The sequence below is a fragment of the Agelaius phoeniceus genome, chromosome 2, assembly GCF_051311805.1.
Source record: "Agelaius phoeniceus isolate bAgePho1 chromosome 2, bAgePho1.hap1, whole genome shotgun sequence".
Taxonomy (NCBI): domain Eukaryota; kingdom Metazoa; phylum Chordata; class Aves; order Passeriformes; family Icteridae; genus Agelaius; species Agelaius phoeniceus.
Window position 1 is genome coordinate 69,882,550 of NC_135266.1, and position 12,414 is coordinate 69,894,963.

Consider the following 12,414-nt stretch of genomic DNA (forward strand, 5'->3'; position numbering starts at 1 on the left):
GGGACACCACTGCTGCAGGAACAACTTTGTAAGCAGTTAAAGCCCTAAGGAAAGGTAGTACCTACTACTGTGAACAAAAAGCTCATTTGTAATTAAAAGCATATCCCAAGAAGACTGTGTTGCATCAGTTGGAAGCACACATGGATTTGGGGCAAACTGGGGAGATCTCTAAGGTTGACACTTATGTCTTCTGCCTCAATACACCCAGAGAGGTGTCTAAACACAATCCTGTGCCATGTGCTCTAGGATGGCCCTGCTTGAGCAGGGAGTTGGACCAGATGCCCCACTGGGGTCCCTTCCAGCCTGACACATCCCATGATTCTGTGGTTCTCAGGAATTAACGAGGGAAGACACAGGCATTTCACACCCCCACTGGTGCCTTGACAGGGTGCTGAGGAGCAACAGTGCAGCACTGGTTCCTTCTTGTGTCTCTGTGTAATCATGGACCTGCATCTGGACTCCATGTTCATAAACAGGACACCTCAGGTCAGGTGCCGGCCTGGTCCCTGGCCAACTCCAGCAGCAGAGCCCTGTGTAGGTATCTCAGAGGCTTGCTCAAAGGCAGTCACGGATGCAGAGGTCCCCCCATTATTTACAGGAACTACTGAGACCTGAGAAGTGGCTGCTGGGTTGACGTGGCCCAGTGCATTGCACACTGGTCACAGGGAGACACCACGAGCAGGGCCATGGTTATTTCTACCCCATCAAGAAAAGGGCATCCCCATGCTTTCCCAACACAGGCTCTGCATGACCCCTTGATCCCCCAGAGCTCCTGCCTGCCAAGGAGGGAAAGGGGCCTGAGGGCAACACTGTGGCTCCCTAGCATGGGTAACATTTGATGGTTCAGGAGACCTGGGAACAGAGAGCAGGCTGGAAGCAAACAGCCCCATCCCATCCAGCCATGCAACATGACTCAACAGATCCACACAGGCAGGGCTGTGCAAGCTGTGAGCGAAAACCAAACACAGAGTGTGCAGCAGGCTGGCAAGCTGGGCCTTTTTTTTTTTTTTTTTTTTTTTTTTGGAGTCTTATCCTTCTCTTGTATTTAAGCAGCACTTCCAAAAGGAAGAAAGAAAGGCTGGAAGAAAATACTTGCCATGGGTGGGGGGCCTCTCACCAAGATCTGCAGCGCAGCTAAGAGGGATTTTGCCTGTTCTCCTAAAAATGTATACAACTGGTGGCTTTGCTGGGATGGAGAGAAGGAGCCACACGTGCAGGGAGAAGGCTGAGATGGGCAGGATACCCTGTGGCCGACGGAAGCTCCTCAGCTTGTGTAACTTGCCAGGGTAGAGAATTGCTTTGACAAGTTACACGGGCTTCTACAGCAGCTATGAATTTGATCCTATAAAAAACAAGTATCAACAACTTAATCACATGCCTGGGTCACATGGAAGCAAGGACAACACGCAGTAGCAAATGTTGACTTTTCTTCTTTTTTTTTTTTTTTTTTGAGTGTGTTTGTTTTTTAACATAAAGTGGGAGTGAGGAGTGAAATTTGGGTGGGGCTTTCTACTATTCACTGGGAGGAAATAGAAAGTGTTTGCAACAGCTCCTGCTTTGTTTTGCTCTCCCGCAAGAGCACGAGGCTCTCTCCAGGCTCTGCCAGGCTGGTAATGCCGCAGTTTTTCCAGGACTCCCAGCTTGTTCTGCAGCCCAGAGGAGCCCTCACGCTGTCTCACTGGGACTCATCGACGAGCCGGGCTGCCGTGGGCTAAGGGCAGGAGCTTTGGCCGAGTGCCTGGCACAGCCGTGAGCCGCTGGCAGCGGCGCTTGGCAGCGCTGTCTTTGGAAAAAGATGACGGTATCCAGAGTGGGCGATGTCAGGATCGCGGCCCGGGGAGGAAGGCCGTGCAGGGCAGCCGGGAGCCTGAGTCATGGCGGTGCCGCGGGCCTGCCTGCAGCGCTGCAGCCCGAGCTCCGGCCCTGCCTGCAGCCCGGAGCACAGGCCTGGCGAGGCAGCACGCAGCTGACAGGGCTCCCATCGAGACCTGCCTCTTCCCAGCAGCGCTGAGAGAGAAATGCTGGCTGGCACCGTGTGCCGCAGGCAGCCCGCCCTGGGGACAGGCCTCTCACCCGCAGCTCGGTCAGACCCCGGCGATCGCCGCCTGGCCAGATTTTGTTGGTCACTGCGGGGTATTTTTTTTTTTTTTCCTAAAGACACATGTCCAGATCATCGTGTCTGCAAGTGTCTCAAAGTGAAACACTTTGTTCTAACGCACAGAAACCTCTGGGTTTCATACTGTTCTGTCTCCACCTCCCTTGAGAGACCCGAGAGACTCAAATCAACCAACAAACCTTTTTTTTTTTCCTTACAGTTTTCAAATGAAAGCCCTGTTTTTTCCTTACCTACTTCTGTCGTGCAGTATCTAGTTACAGATCTACAGGTCTCGCACTTGTGGTTGTTTTCCAACAATCCTGTTCGCCTTGGGCATAGATTTTTGCAATGGACCAGAGTCACAGCAGGTCGATCAATGCCTGCTCCATCCACCACAGGGAGTGCCACAAACCAGCCCTCCCAAAGCTTTGCTCTCTTACACCATGAAGGGTTTATTTAGGTGCAGCTATTTCAGCAAGGCTTTACTGATGGCTCTCGTGTGCACACATGTAAAACAGCCCAGGTGTGCCTACCTGAAGCTGGGAGGGCTGCATGGAGCCAGGCTTCTGCCGCCTTCTCACACTGCGACTCACACAGCTCAGCCAGAACCAGCTGTGGGGCACGCTTGGCTCAGTTCTTTCCTTTTAACTCCTCTGGTACAATTAAAGCAGCACAGACTCAAATGTGGCTGTAGTGATGCTGCTGTAAAAATACAGGAAGGGAAACTAGATTTAACAGAGCATGACCCTTCATACTTGCATAACTCTTCACACTGGTACTTCTACTAGCAATCTCCTTGTGAAAATGTAAATTATATCCCCAACTGAAAGTCCTGCACAGGCACAGACACTGTGGGCAGATAAGACCCATGTGCTACTCAGTGGGAACAGTTTGTGTCTTGCAAAGTATCCTTCTGGTTTAGAGGAGCCAGAAATATAAAGGAGAATATTTGCTTTTCTGTTAAAAATAGCCTGTTCTAAGGAATGTCTTTTTCAACCATGAGAGAATACAACATGGAAGGGATACAGGACCTAATAACCCACCTGGAAATACTTTGTATGGAAAAGCAGTTTAGCCAGTTTGGGGATTGAGCCAAAGAATTATCAGACAGGCCTTGCTTGATATGATTTGGGTTTGTGGCAGCTGTTACAGCCCAGCAGGATTTCCCAAAGCTGAGGTGCTTTTAAGCTGCCCGTGTATGTGCCTGGCCCTTTCTGCAGTCCTGGCTTTTGGCCAAAGTGATTTCTGTTTGTGAGGGAGTGAACAAGTGAGGATCATTACAACTTGGAAGGAGCTCAGTTCTTTCTGAGAGCTATGGAGACACAGAAGGGGACAAAACAAGTATAGAAATGTACCACAAAGTGGGAGCTGATAAGGAGATGGCATGCTCCTGCAAATTTCAGCTGTTTAGGACATGGTTTGCAGGCTGTGGGACAGCTCTTATGCAGAAGTAGGAGAACCTGGATGCAGGAGAATAAGAGGTTTCCAGTAGGATTTGTGTGTATCTCCCACTTTGAGGCAATTGCACATTAGCAGATCTATACTCTGAGCATGGAGGGGTGGCTTCTCCACAGCTGTGATTCTGCTTCTCAGCCTTCATGGTGATGAGTGACCATACACTCATACACACCACAGGAGCAGCAGCACAGTGTTAAAATTGTGAATTTTCAGAAGTCAACACCAGAGCCTCTACTGCACTCTCTTCAGGAAAAGCAGTTCAATGAAAAGGTAAAGATGGGACACGGTAACCTTCCTTGCCCCCCCAGGTATTTTTTCAAGGTACAAAAGGGCTTCTAATGAAACTATCCTACTGCCTGAAGGACAGAACAAATGAACTCTGACATCCATAAAGCACCCCAGGTAGCATTTCCAAATGAAAATTTATGGGTGTTTTAGGAATCTTGGGGTGAGAGAAAAGAGAGGAAGAAAGAACAAAGTTAAGTTCCATGGAAAGCTGCTATTCTTCATTGAATCTAAAATAGAACTTCTTGGAAGTTTACCAACCAGGCATTTTTGTGTGGAAAACACTAACTGTGCAGATTGGGCACTGTCCAAGTTAAAATACACACCAGTACTGGATGGGAATAATGTTAGGGGTCTAGATGTGTTGACTCTGAAATACCTGCCAAAGAGTCCCTGCTATGGCAAGACTTGGGACCTCACAGCAGCTGTTATTTTTCTACAGCACGTTGTAGGTCTGGCTTTGGGTCTCCAACTGTGCATCCTCAGGATTTCAGGGAGGTGTCAGTGAGTTCTGGAGTGTAGCTTGTGCTTTACACTCAGTGCAGATCCAGTCAGTTGACTAACTGGAGTCCCGGGAGTTTGCTTGGTTTTCCTTTTCTGAGTTTGACACCTGCATTTGGAGAGATGACTTATGCCCAGCACTGCACTTGCAGCAAGGGAGTGGGAGGGATGTTTGAGTGTGGTTTTTCAGGACTAAATTTTTTCAGGACAGGTTTTTCAGTAAAAAGACTGTTTTGTTCAATCCAGGTGTCTTTTTTAAAAGACTAAATCCGTGTCTAGCATGAATCAAGGCACAGAAGGAGCAGAAAACAAGTTGGGAAACTGGACATTCCCTGGAGTGTGATGGAACTTGCTCGAATTCAAGGATTTTTACATTGATATGTACTAGGGCTTGTGTTTCACACAATATTGATGCTTGACATGAGTCTAGGCATTGGATGAGGACAGGGAATGGGAGCACAGTTTTCAGCTTGGGAGGTTTCCTCCTCCCACTGAAAAGATCCAGACTTAACCTTGCAGTACCAATTATCTCATGCATGGTAAGGAGAATTTTGAGGTTTTTTCCTAGCCCTCTTCAAACTCTTTCTTCCATGCTTGCTATGATAGTATCGGAGCACCCACCTTTTCCATCTGCTTCTCTGCAAACACCTGCCCATGCAATTACTCTGTGCTTCACCTTGTGCTGAACGTGACGCTGTTCTTGGTGAGTCAAATCCATTGAGGCATCAAGATGATTTGACTTGTGCCTAGGAGAAACATGGTGCTGAAACTCTTCTTTGGTTCTGCACCACGGGGAAACCCTTTATCCAAATGGGTTTGTGTTTCCCTTCCCCAGCTGTCCCCAGTCTCGCATCATTGCCCTTAGATGTACAAACTACATGTACCTCAGCAAGCAAGGCTTTGCCCGCCAGGGCTGTTCTGAGAATACCTGATTTTTTCACTGTAATTTGGAAGGAGAAGCCTGTGTTCATATTCTTGCCTGAGGCACAGCACAGCTCTTGAGCAGGACTTGTATTTCTGGTTTCTTTACAATACCAACTTTATCAGCCAGACGAAAGCTGAACTCCAGTTTTTCCAAAGACAGTCACAACAAGCTTGGCAAGAGCCTTGTGCCAGTTAGGTGGGACTACACAGAACTCAGCCACTTGGTTCAAGCAATCTCTCTCTCATAAAAACATAGAGCACCTCAGTATCCTCTTGCTTCCCTACTTTCATGCTCCAGTTGCTCAGAAATGGGGCAGGATGCAGTAGAGCCAGTGTATGTATGTCTGAGTATGTACCTGTGTATGAAAGGTGTGATCTTGCTTTTGGATAGTGTAAAGCTTGCATTCTTGCTCATGGGGACTTCCAAAGGGGAGAGAGAAAGCACAGCAGAGCTGATCCCACATCTCTGATGGGGCAGGAGAACTGTTAAGAGTTACATTCTTAGCAGATCAAAGCTGTATTCCCTGGTGGAAGCCAAGTGAAAGCTTATGTGCCTGTTTGGCAGCCTGTCATTTAGATAGAGATAAGCTCGAGACTAACCCAGAAGCTAATGAGAGAGAGGAGACAGGGAATGTATTGAAAAATGCCCTGAGAAGAGAGGCAGATGACACAGAGGAGCCAAGCCTGTCTCTCTGTCCAAGTACTGAAGTACTCGAGCTTGCGGGGACAAGGGAGTCATGTGATCTGTGCTGGAGCACAGGCACCTCTCCTGCAGAGAGGGCAGATGCTGCACTAGGTCAGGATGTCTCCTGGAGAGAAGCTGAGTGTTGGGAGGTTTTCAAGGAGCACTACAACCCTTAGCTCTGAGAGGCAGGGTCTGGCATGAAGGTGTGAACAGACTGGGGTTTTAGTTGCTCTGGAAGAGCTAGAACATAGCAGCTGAGCAGAAAAGTTAAACTAAGTGTTTTTTATCCACGGAGAAAGTACTGGAAGGTAGTGGCTGACCCTTGGGAATAGGTTAAGTGAGCCAGAGAGCAGCAGTGATAAGAGGGTGGAGGTGTTATTGATGCACTCCCTCAAGGCTGGGCATGTGTTCTCTCTTCTTTTTTTTTTTTTTTTTTTTTAGGCTGGCAACTTATGGTAGTGTAAGCAGATGTGTCTCAATGTTGTGGTGATGGCAAAGGAGTTTTTTGAGAAATGGGGAGTAGGAAAGGTTTGTGAAGTTGCTGTGCATTTCGGAGGTGTGAGCATAAGTAAGAGGAAGCTGGGAACAGGTGGTATGGTTTTGGGATCCCTGAGTGGGTAAAAGGTTGGCAAGACATTAGTAGGGTCTTAAAACATTCTTGGCAGGTAGCTCTGGGTGAAGGAGGCATCTGTACAAGGTGGTCTTGCAAAATCTCTGCAGGGGCCGAGATGACCAAGCAACCTGAGCTTGGTGTGAGGCAAGGCATAACAGGGTAGTGGGCAGATGGTCTGGCACGTGCCGACACAACCCCCAAACCAGCCAACTCTGTACACCTCAAGGGACTTACTGTAACTTGAAGGAGGATTATTTACTAAGACCACCTTTTTTTTTTCTTTCTTTTGAAAGAAAAATCAGTGCTTCATCAAAAGACAGTGTAAAGCAATGAAAAAAATAAAGTCACAGTGCCAGGAAGTACAGACCAAATTCACATCCCATGAGAACTAACCTGCTTGTAGCTTTGCTTCAAAAAATATTAATCCATTTATTGCCCATTAAAAATTCCCTTTGTCTTTTCTCAGTTGTGGTGCATGCTTGAGATCTTAAAGATGGCACTGTCAGTCCTTAAAGCAATATTTGACATCAATTTACTCATTAACTTTCAAATGCAGGACACTGAAAACCTTTTCCTAAGGGCATCTTTGTGTTCTGTTTGAGAGAGTTACTGTTGTTTTCCCACCTCCCCTGAAGGGTTGTTTACAATACCATCTCTCCCTTTTAATCCTCTTTTCCTTTCATGTCTAACAAACAGTGTTAAACAGAACATGGGGGGAAAAGCAGATCTCACACATTATAATTATCTATAGTTAACTGAAGAAATCCTTCACATTTAGAGGTCTCATTTTGTAAATTAATACTCAAGAAGCTTTTTCCTATGTTTTTCCATACAAAAACTCTGTTCTTTCAAGCTTGAGGTATGCATGTATAGTAAGTCAGATAAAGGGTTTCTGAGTTGATGTGCACTCTGTGCAGAGACTGAGCTGCCACAAACAGGATTTTCCTTATGAGATCCTCTGCAAGGGATGTCTTGAGATGTACACACAAGAATGTGGGCAGTACCAAGATGTTAAGCTACGACAGAAAACATTACATTTCAAAACTGGCTGCTGTTTCTGCTGGTTATTTTTAGAGTTTCCCTTAATTTCTCTAGCTCTTTTTGCCCTGTATCCGAGCACTTTAAGACTGTGAATATATTTAGAGTAACAATTTTTCTGTGGGGAGGTGTGGGACTCCACATTACACAGATCTGAGAGGCTATCGTTTGATGAGCACTTCTTTCAGCAGCAGCACCAACATAAGCATCCCCTGATTTCCCCTCTCCCACCACTCACTCACCCCTCAGCTGTGCCAGTTTCTGTGCTGTGTGGGAAACAGATCACAGAACACATCCAGGTTAAAAATAGCTGGAAAAGAGAGAGAGAAAGAGAGAGAGAAATGAATTCCAGAACCTGGACTAATATGCTATATGTACATCCAAAGCCGATACAACAGAACCTTTTTAGCTCAGATTCCATCTGTCTGTCCAGCTCCATCAATAATTTGTACCTGATTTCACACAGGACTGAAAGGTAGAAATTTCAACAGCTACTGATTTCCTCTCCAAATTTTGTGCAAACTGCAGTGTGAGGGGCAGGGACCTCAGCTAAAGAAATGCAGCCAGCAGTCACCTGGCTATGTGCATGCTGGCTGGCCATGTATGCATTAGCTGATCAGCCAGCATATATGGAACTGACTGCAGCCCAGGAAAGGGTCTTGGAGCATATAATGAGGGAAGAGTGGAGCTCACTGCAGCCATTTTATTTTAGGAGGAGAGGAGAGAAGGGAGGTGAGTATGAAGCAGTGGTCAGAGACCCTCAGGAAACCAAGAGCCATTAGTTCCACTGCTCACAAAGCGATTTGTTTCAAAAAGGCCTGAAATTCTATAAAATAAGGCCTATTCTGCACGTGAGCCTGTAAATCAAGTGAGCCTGTAAATCATACAATTTGGGAGGAAGCTGAGAGCTCAGCCTCACATTCCTGTTTAGACTTCAGCAACCACTTCTGCTTTTAGCACTCTGAACACCGGTGGAAACCACGGATACTGATTTCTTTCCCGTACTCAAATGTCATTTAAAGCCCTTGTTTCTCCTGAATAACTCTTTTAAGCACTTGCTTCATTTTTGTTCCTACCTGCCTCCTTTCCAATTTACTACAGCTTGCCAAGAGCTTTGCTCCATTCTCTTCTTTTGTATCCTTCATGCTTCCCCTCCAGTGGATGACCTCAAATTTGGTACAGGGCGGTACACAGAATATTCAGTGAATTGTATCTGAAAATGATGAGAATTTTGGTGCAAATAAAAGTTGGCTCTTCCTACCCACCCCTTCTGAGGGAAAAGAGACCTTGGGTCTCCTCACTGCTTCTGCTGATCTGCAGAGAGGACTGGGATGGGAGCCACAGGGTGGAACAATAGCCATGAGACACCCTATGAGCCATGGCTGTAGTCCATGGTCAGAAAAGGCTCTTTATGATCCTGTCCTGAGGTGTTTTTTCAGCCTCTGGTTGCATGTGCAGGATGCAAGTGGAGCTGGGTGGCTGCTCGTAGGGGACTTGTCTGTCTTGGAAGCACACGCTGTCTTTGGCAGGGGAGCTTTCATTGGATAGAAACCGGTTCTATTCCTACCATTTGTGCTCTTCCCCAGTAGGAGAAATTATCATTGCCATGGGCAGCTCTTGGGTTTCTCCAGGTGGGAAACTGGAGGTTTTGGGCAGTTGGGGATTTTCCTGGTGTGGGAAGTCCCTGGGTGGCAATAATCCAGTGTATTGGGCTGTGTGCTATCCCTGCTGCAGGCACCCAGGAACATTACTGGGAGTTGCACCCATTGTGATCTGTTTGCAGATACTCCGGTCTCACCACATGTCTGAGAAGGCTCCCAGGGAATCTGCCTGTGTTAATTCCCTTGTCACTGCATACCTCTGGGTCTGCTCCAGTCTGCACACTGGGAGAGCTGCTGGAGGTCAGCTCAGCTCCTGCAAGAGAAGCGTCTTCATAGGCTTTCCTAGCACTGATTCCACTTCTGGAACTAGTTCCTTTAGGGAATTTTCTTTCCCCAAAGGGAAGAATGTAGCCATTTTGCAAGGTACCACGGGGGACCTGTAAAAGAGATCCAAAGCAGAAGCCAGAGCTGCCTTGCTGGAAGGGAATGCTAGAAGGTCCCATCTTCTCTCCTCACCAGACACAGGAGCAGGGGAGGTGCTGGTGAATCTTTACCAACATGGAGCAGCCTCATGCAGAGTGGAGTGGCCCTTACCGTGAGTGATGTTAGGATCTTGCTTTATTCTTGGGTAACTACAGATTTTGGGGAAGTGGTGGCAGGGGAGAGTGATCAGAAAGCTGGCAGAAATTGTGTAACTGGTGTATCAAAGGTCTTTTTACTCTCTTCAAGTCACATTTTAACAGTATCCATTTTATTCTATGTGTCAGTAAACAACAAAATTGTTACTGATAAAACTTGCCTTAAGCAACAAGACACATGTGAACAATAAAGCACTAAGAGCCACATTTTCAGAAGTGTGTGTGCAGAAATGTCTATTGTACAATGTATAAGCAGCATGTGGTCTGGATGTGGCAAGCAGCAACGGGAGAGGAAAAGGGGAACAGATGGAACCTGTACTTGAGTGACAAGAGCGGACGTAGGCTCAGATCAAATTTTGTACTGTGCAGAGGCTGAGCTTTTGAAAAGCCTTAAATAACAACCACATTTTAAGGAGGACTGCACTAATGGGGCATGCAGATAAGCACACCAAATGGTGCAACTGCAGAGCACACAGCACTGCAGACAGTGATATATACAGAGCGTATGAAAAGTTTGCTCTGACACGCCAGCCATGCATACAATCAAAGGTGTGCACATTTTAGAAACATCAGCCTCCCTGAAACCTCAATGACTTAGCAATAAAACATCAGGAAATGATAAGTCAGGGTCAAAAAGGTCTGAGAATTCCACACAGCTGAAATAAAGATTGAGCAAGAAGAATTAGCATCAAGAAATCAGATTCAGATGTTTAAAGCTGGTTGTCTGAACCAAGTTAATATAATGCACCATGTGTCACTTCAAAACGCTCGGATCGTGCAGCTGGGAAGCCCTTCCCATGATTGTGAAATGCAGCAGTTCACTGTATCTGAGAAGGCTGGGATGGACGTGTCTGCCTGGACATGAGCAGGCTATAAATGATGAATTGGGATTACAGCCTTTAATATCCCAGTCCAGTTTTACCAGTTCCCCAAACCACTAGCACAGAAAACAAGCCCTGCAGCAAGGCCTTATGAAGATTCTACCTTCACATATTCTGGATTTGCTTTCTGTCTCCATTCTTCTCCCCATGTACTGAAAATCCTCATGCTCTTTTTTTCAAATGTGAAGCACTGATGATCCACACCCCTTGCTCTCTTACTTTCATCCTATTTAAAAGAATCCCTATTCAGCTACCCAGTCTTTTCCAGGAAAATTATCCTCTTTCTGTCCATTCTACCAAGTCTAGAGTTCACAGCTCTAGAAAATCATGTTTTTAATCTGTCAGTACTATGGGACAATCACATTTTCACTCATCCTCACACTTACATAGAAGGAAGCCCTTACCTGTATGAAAGCAGACCAGCACAACAACCACCTATGTGGGACACTGTAAGTTTTGCAAAACTTGCACAACTTCACTGCTAATTTTTTTAGTCTCAGTTGGATTCATATCAACTTACAGATACACATGTATTGGGTATGCTCCTTCAGCCTAGCAAAGTAATCCAAGAATCCAGCACTGCTCACCTGAAATCCACACCTTGCAGGAAATGAGGATTCCATAGGTATGAGGGTTTTGCAGAACGGCAACTTGTTTGTTTTGTGGATTTGTGAAATTTTATAGCTGGTGGGAGTGGCTCTTTCCTAGAAAAAGGTCACACACTCATCAGTCCTTGGGTGAGAAACTGATTAACTGGAGATCAGAATAAACTCTCTACTCTTCCATGCACTGTTTGTGCTGACCAGTTCTGGACTGGGTGATGGTGTACACACAGAAATATTTGACAATACAGGTATTAGGCTCTCATATCATAGATCGTTTCTCCTGTTCTATTCACATGCATTTTCATAGCAGCTGGACGTGCATTATACAGCTATGGGCTAAAGCTCTCTGGTACAATTCTAGTGAAGCCAAAACAAATGTGACACTATGATTTATGTTGTGAGCAAAACAGACCAGGGAGTGTTCTCTCCCCCATCATCAAGTGGCACAGCAGAGCTGTTATACACGGCAAGCTCCTCTCCCACAGCCACCTCCAAACAAAATAGGGTGGCCAGACTAAAGAACAACATCTCAGAGAGGGCTCACAGGCAACAGGCAGAGCTGTGCCAAGGGATGCTGGAACCTAGGCCCTCTCCTGGGGCAGATACAACCAAGACAAAGACATTTCTTTCATCTCCAGAACTTGCTGATCTCAGAAGACTCTGTGTAAAATTCAGCATCTTCTGTCACTTGAAGCTGAAGTGCACAGCCTGAGTTTTACACCTAGGCTATGGGAAGTTGGTTGGGGTTTGCTCTGTTGCTGACAGCTTGAAATTTCCATTTGCAGCTCCTTCCTGTTTCCTTTTCAGACATGCATCATACAAACCCAGAGAGGCTGCACAAATGTACCAAAACGGTGAGAAGAGAGGACAATCCTTACCACAATGAAGTTTTTAGAATGCCTCGTCAACACTGAAGCAGCAGAAGCAGACCTGGGCAGGCACTTCCCATACCCACATCCTGCAGATACATACCTTGGTGCTGATGGCTACCTGAAGTACCTGAAGTACACGTCCACAGCTCCCATCCCACCTGGGATGCCACATGGCATCCTCAGACATCAGAACTTAGGTACTGGGGCTTTTTTTTTTT

At 46.4% G+C, this 12,414-nt stretch overlaps 1 long non-coding RNA gene across 4 annotated transcripts in view; it reads right to left on the reverse strand.

Moving 5' to 3' along the window:
- LOC129134899 (uncharacterized) overlaps positions 1-12,414 on the reverse strand; it is a 75,976-nt gene that overhangs the window by 38,171 nt on the left and 25,391 nt on the right. For 3 of the 4 annotated variants that reach the window (XR_013180948.1, XR_013180949.1, XR_008536241.2), the window contains exons 2-3: positions 7,842-7,909; positions 2,629-2,797 (exon numbers count right to left, since the gene is read on the reverse strand). This is a non-coding gene — a long non-coding RNA (uncharacterized LOC129134899). The remainder of the gene's footprint in view (positions 1-2,628; positions 2,798-7,841; positions 7,910-12,414) is intronic. The other variant, XR_013180950.1, reaches the window with a different exon arrangement.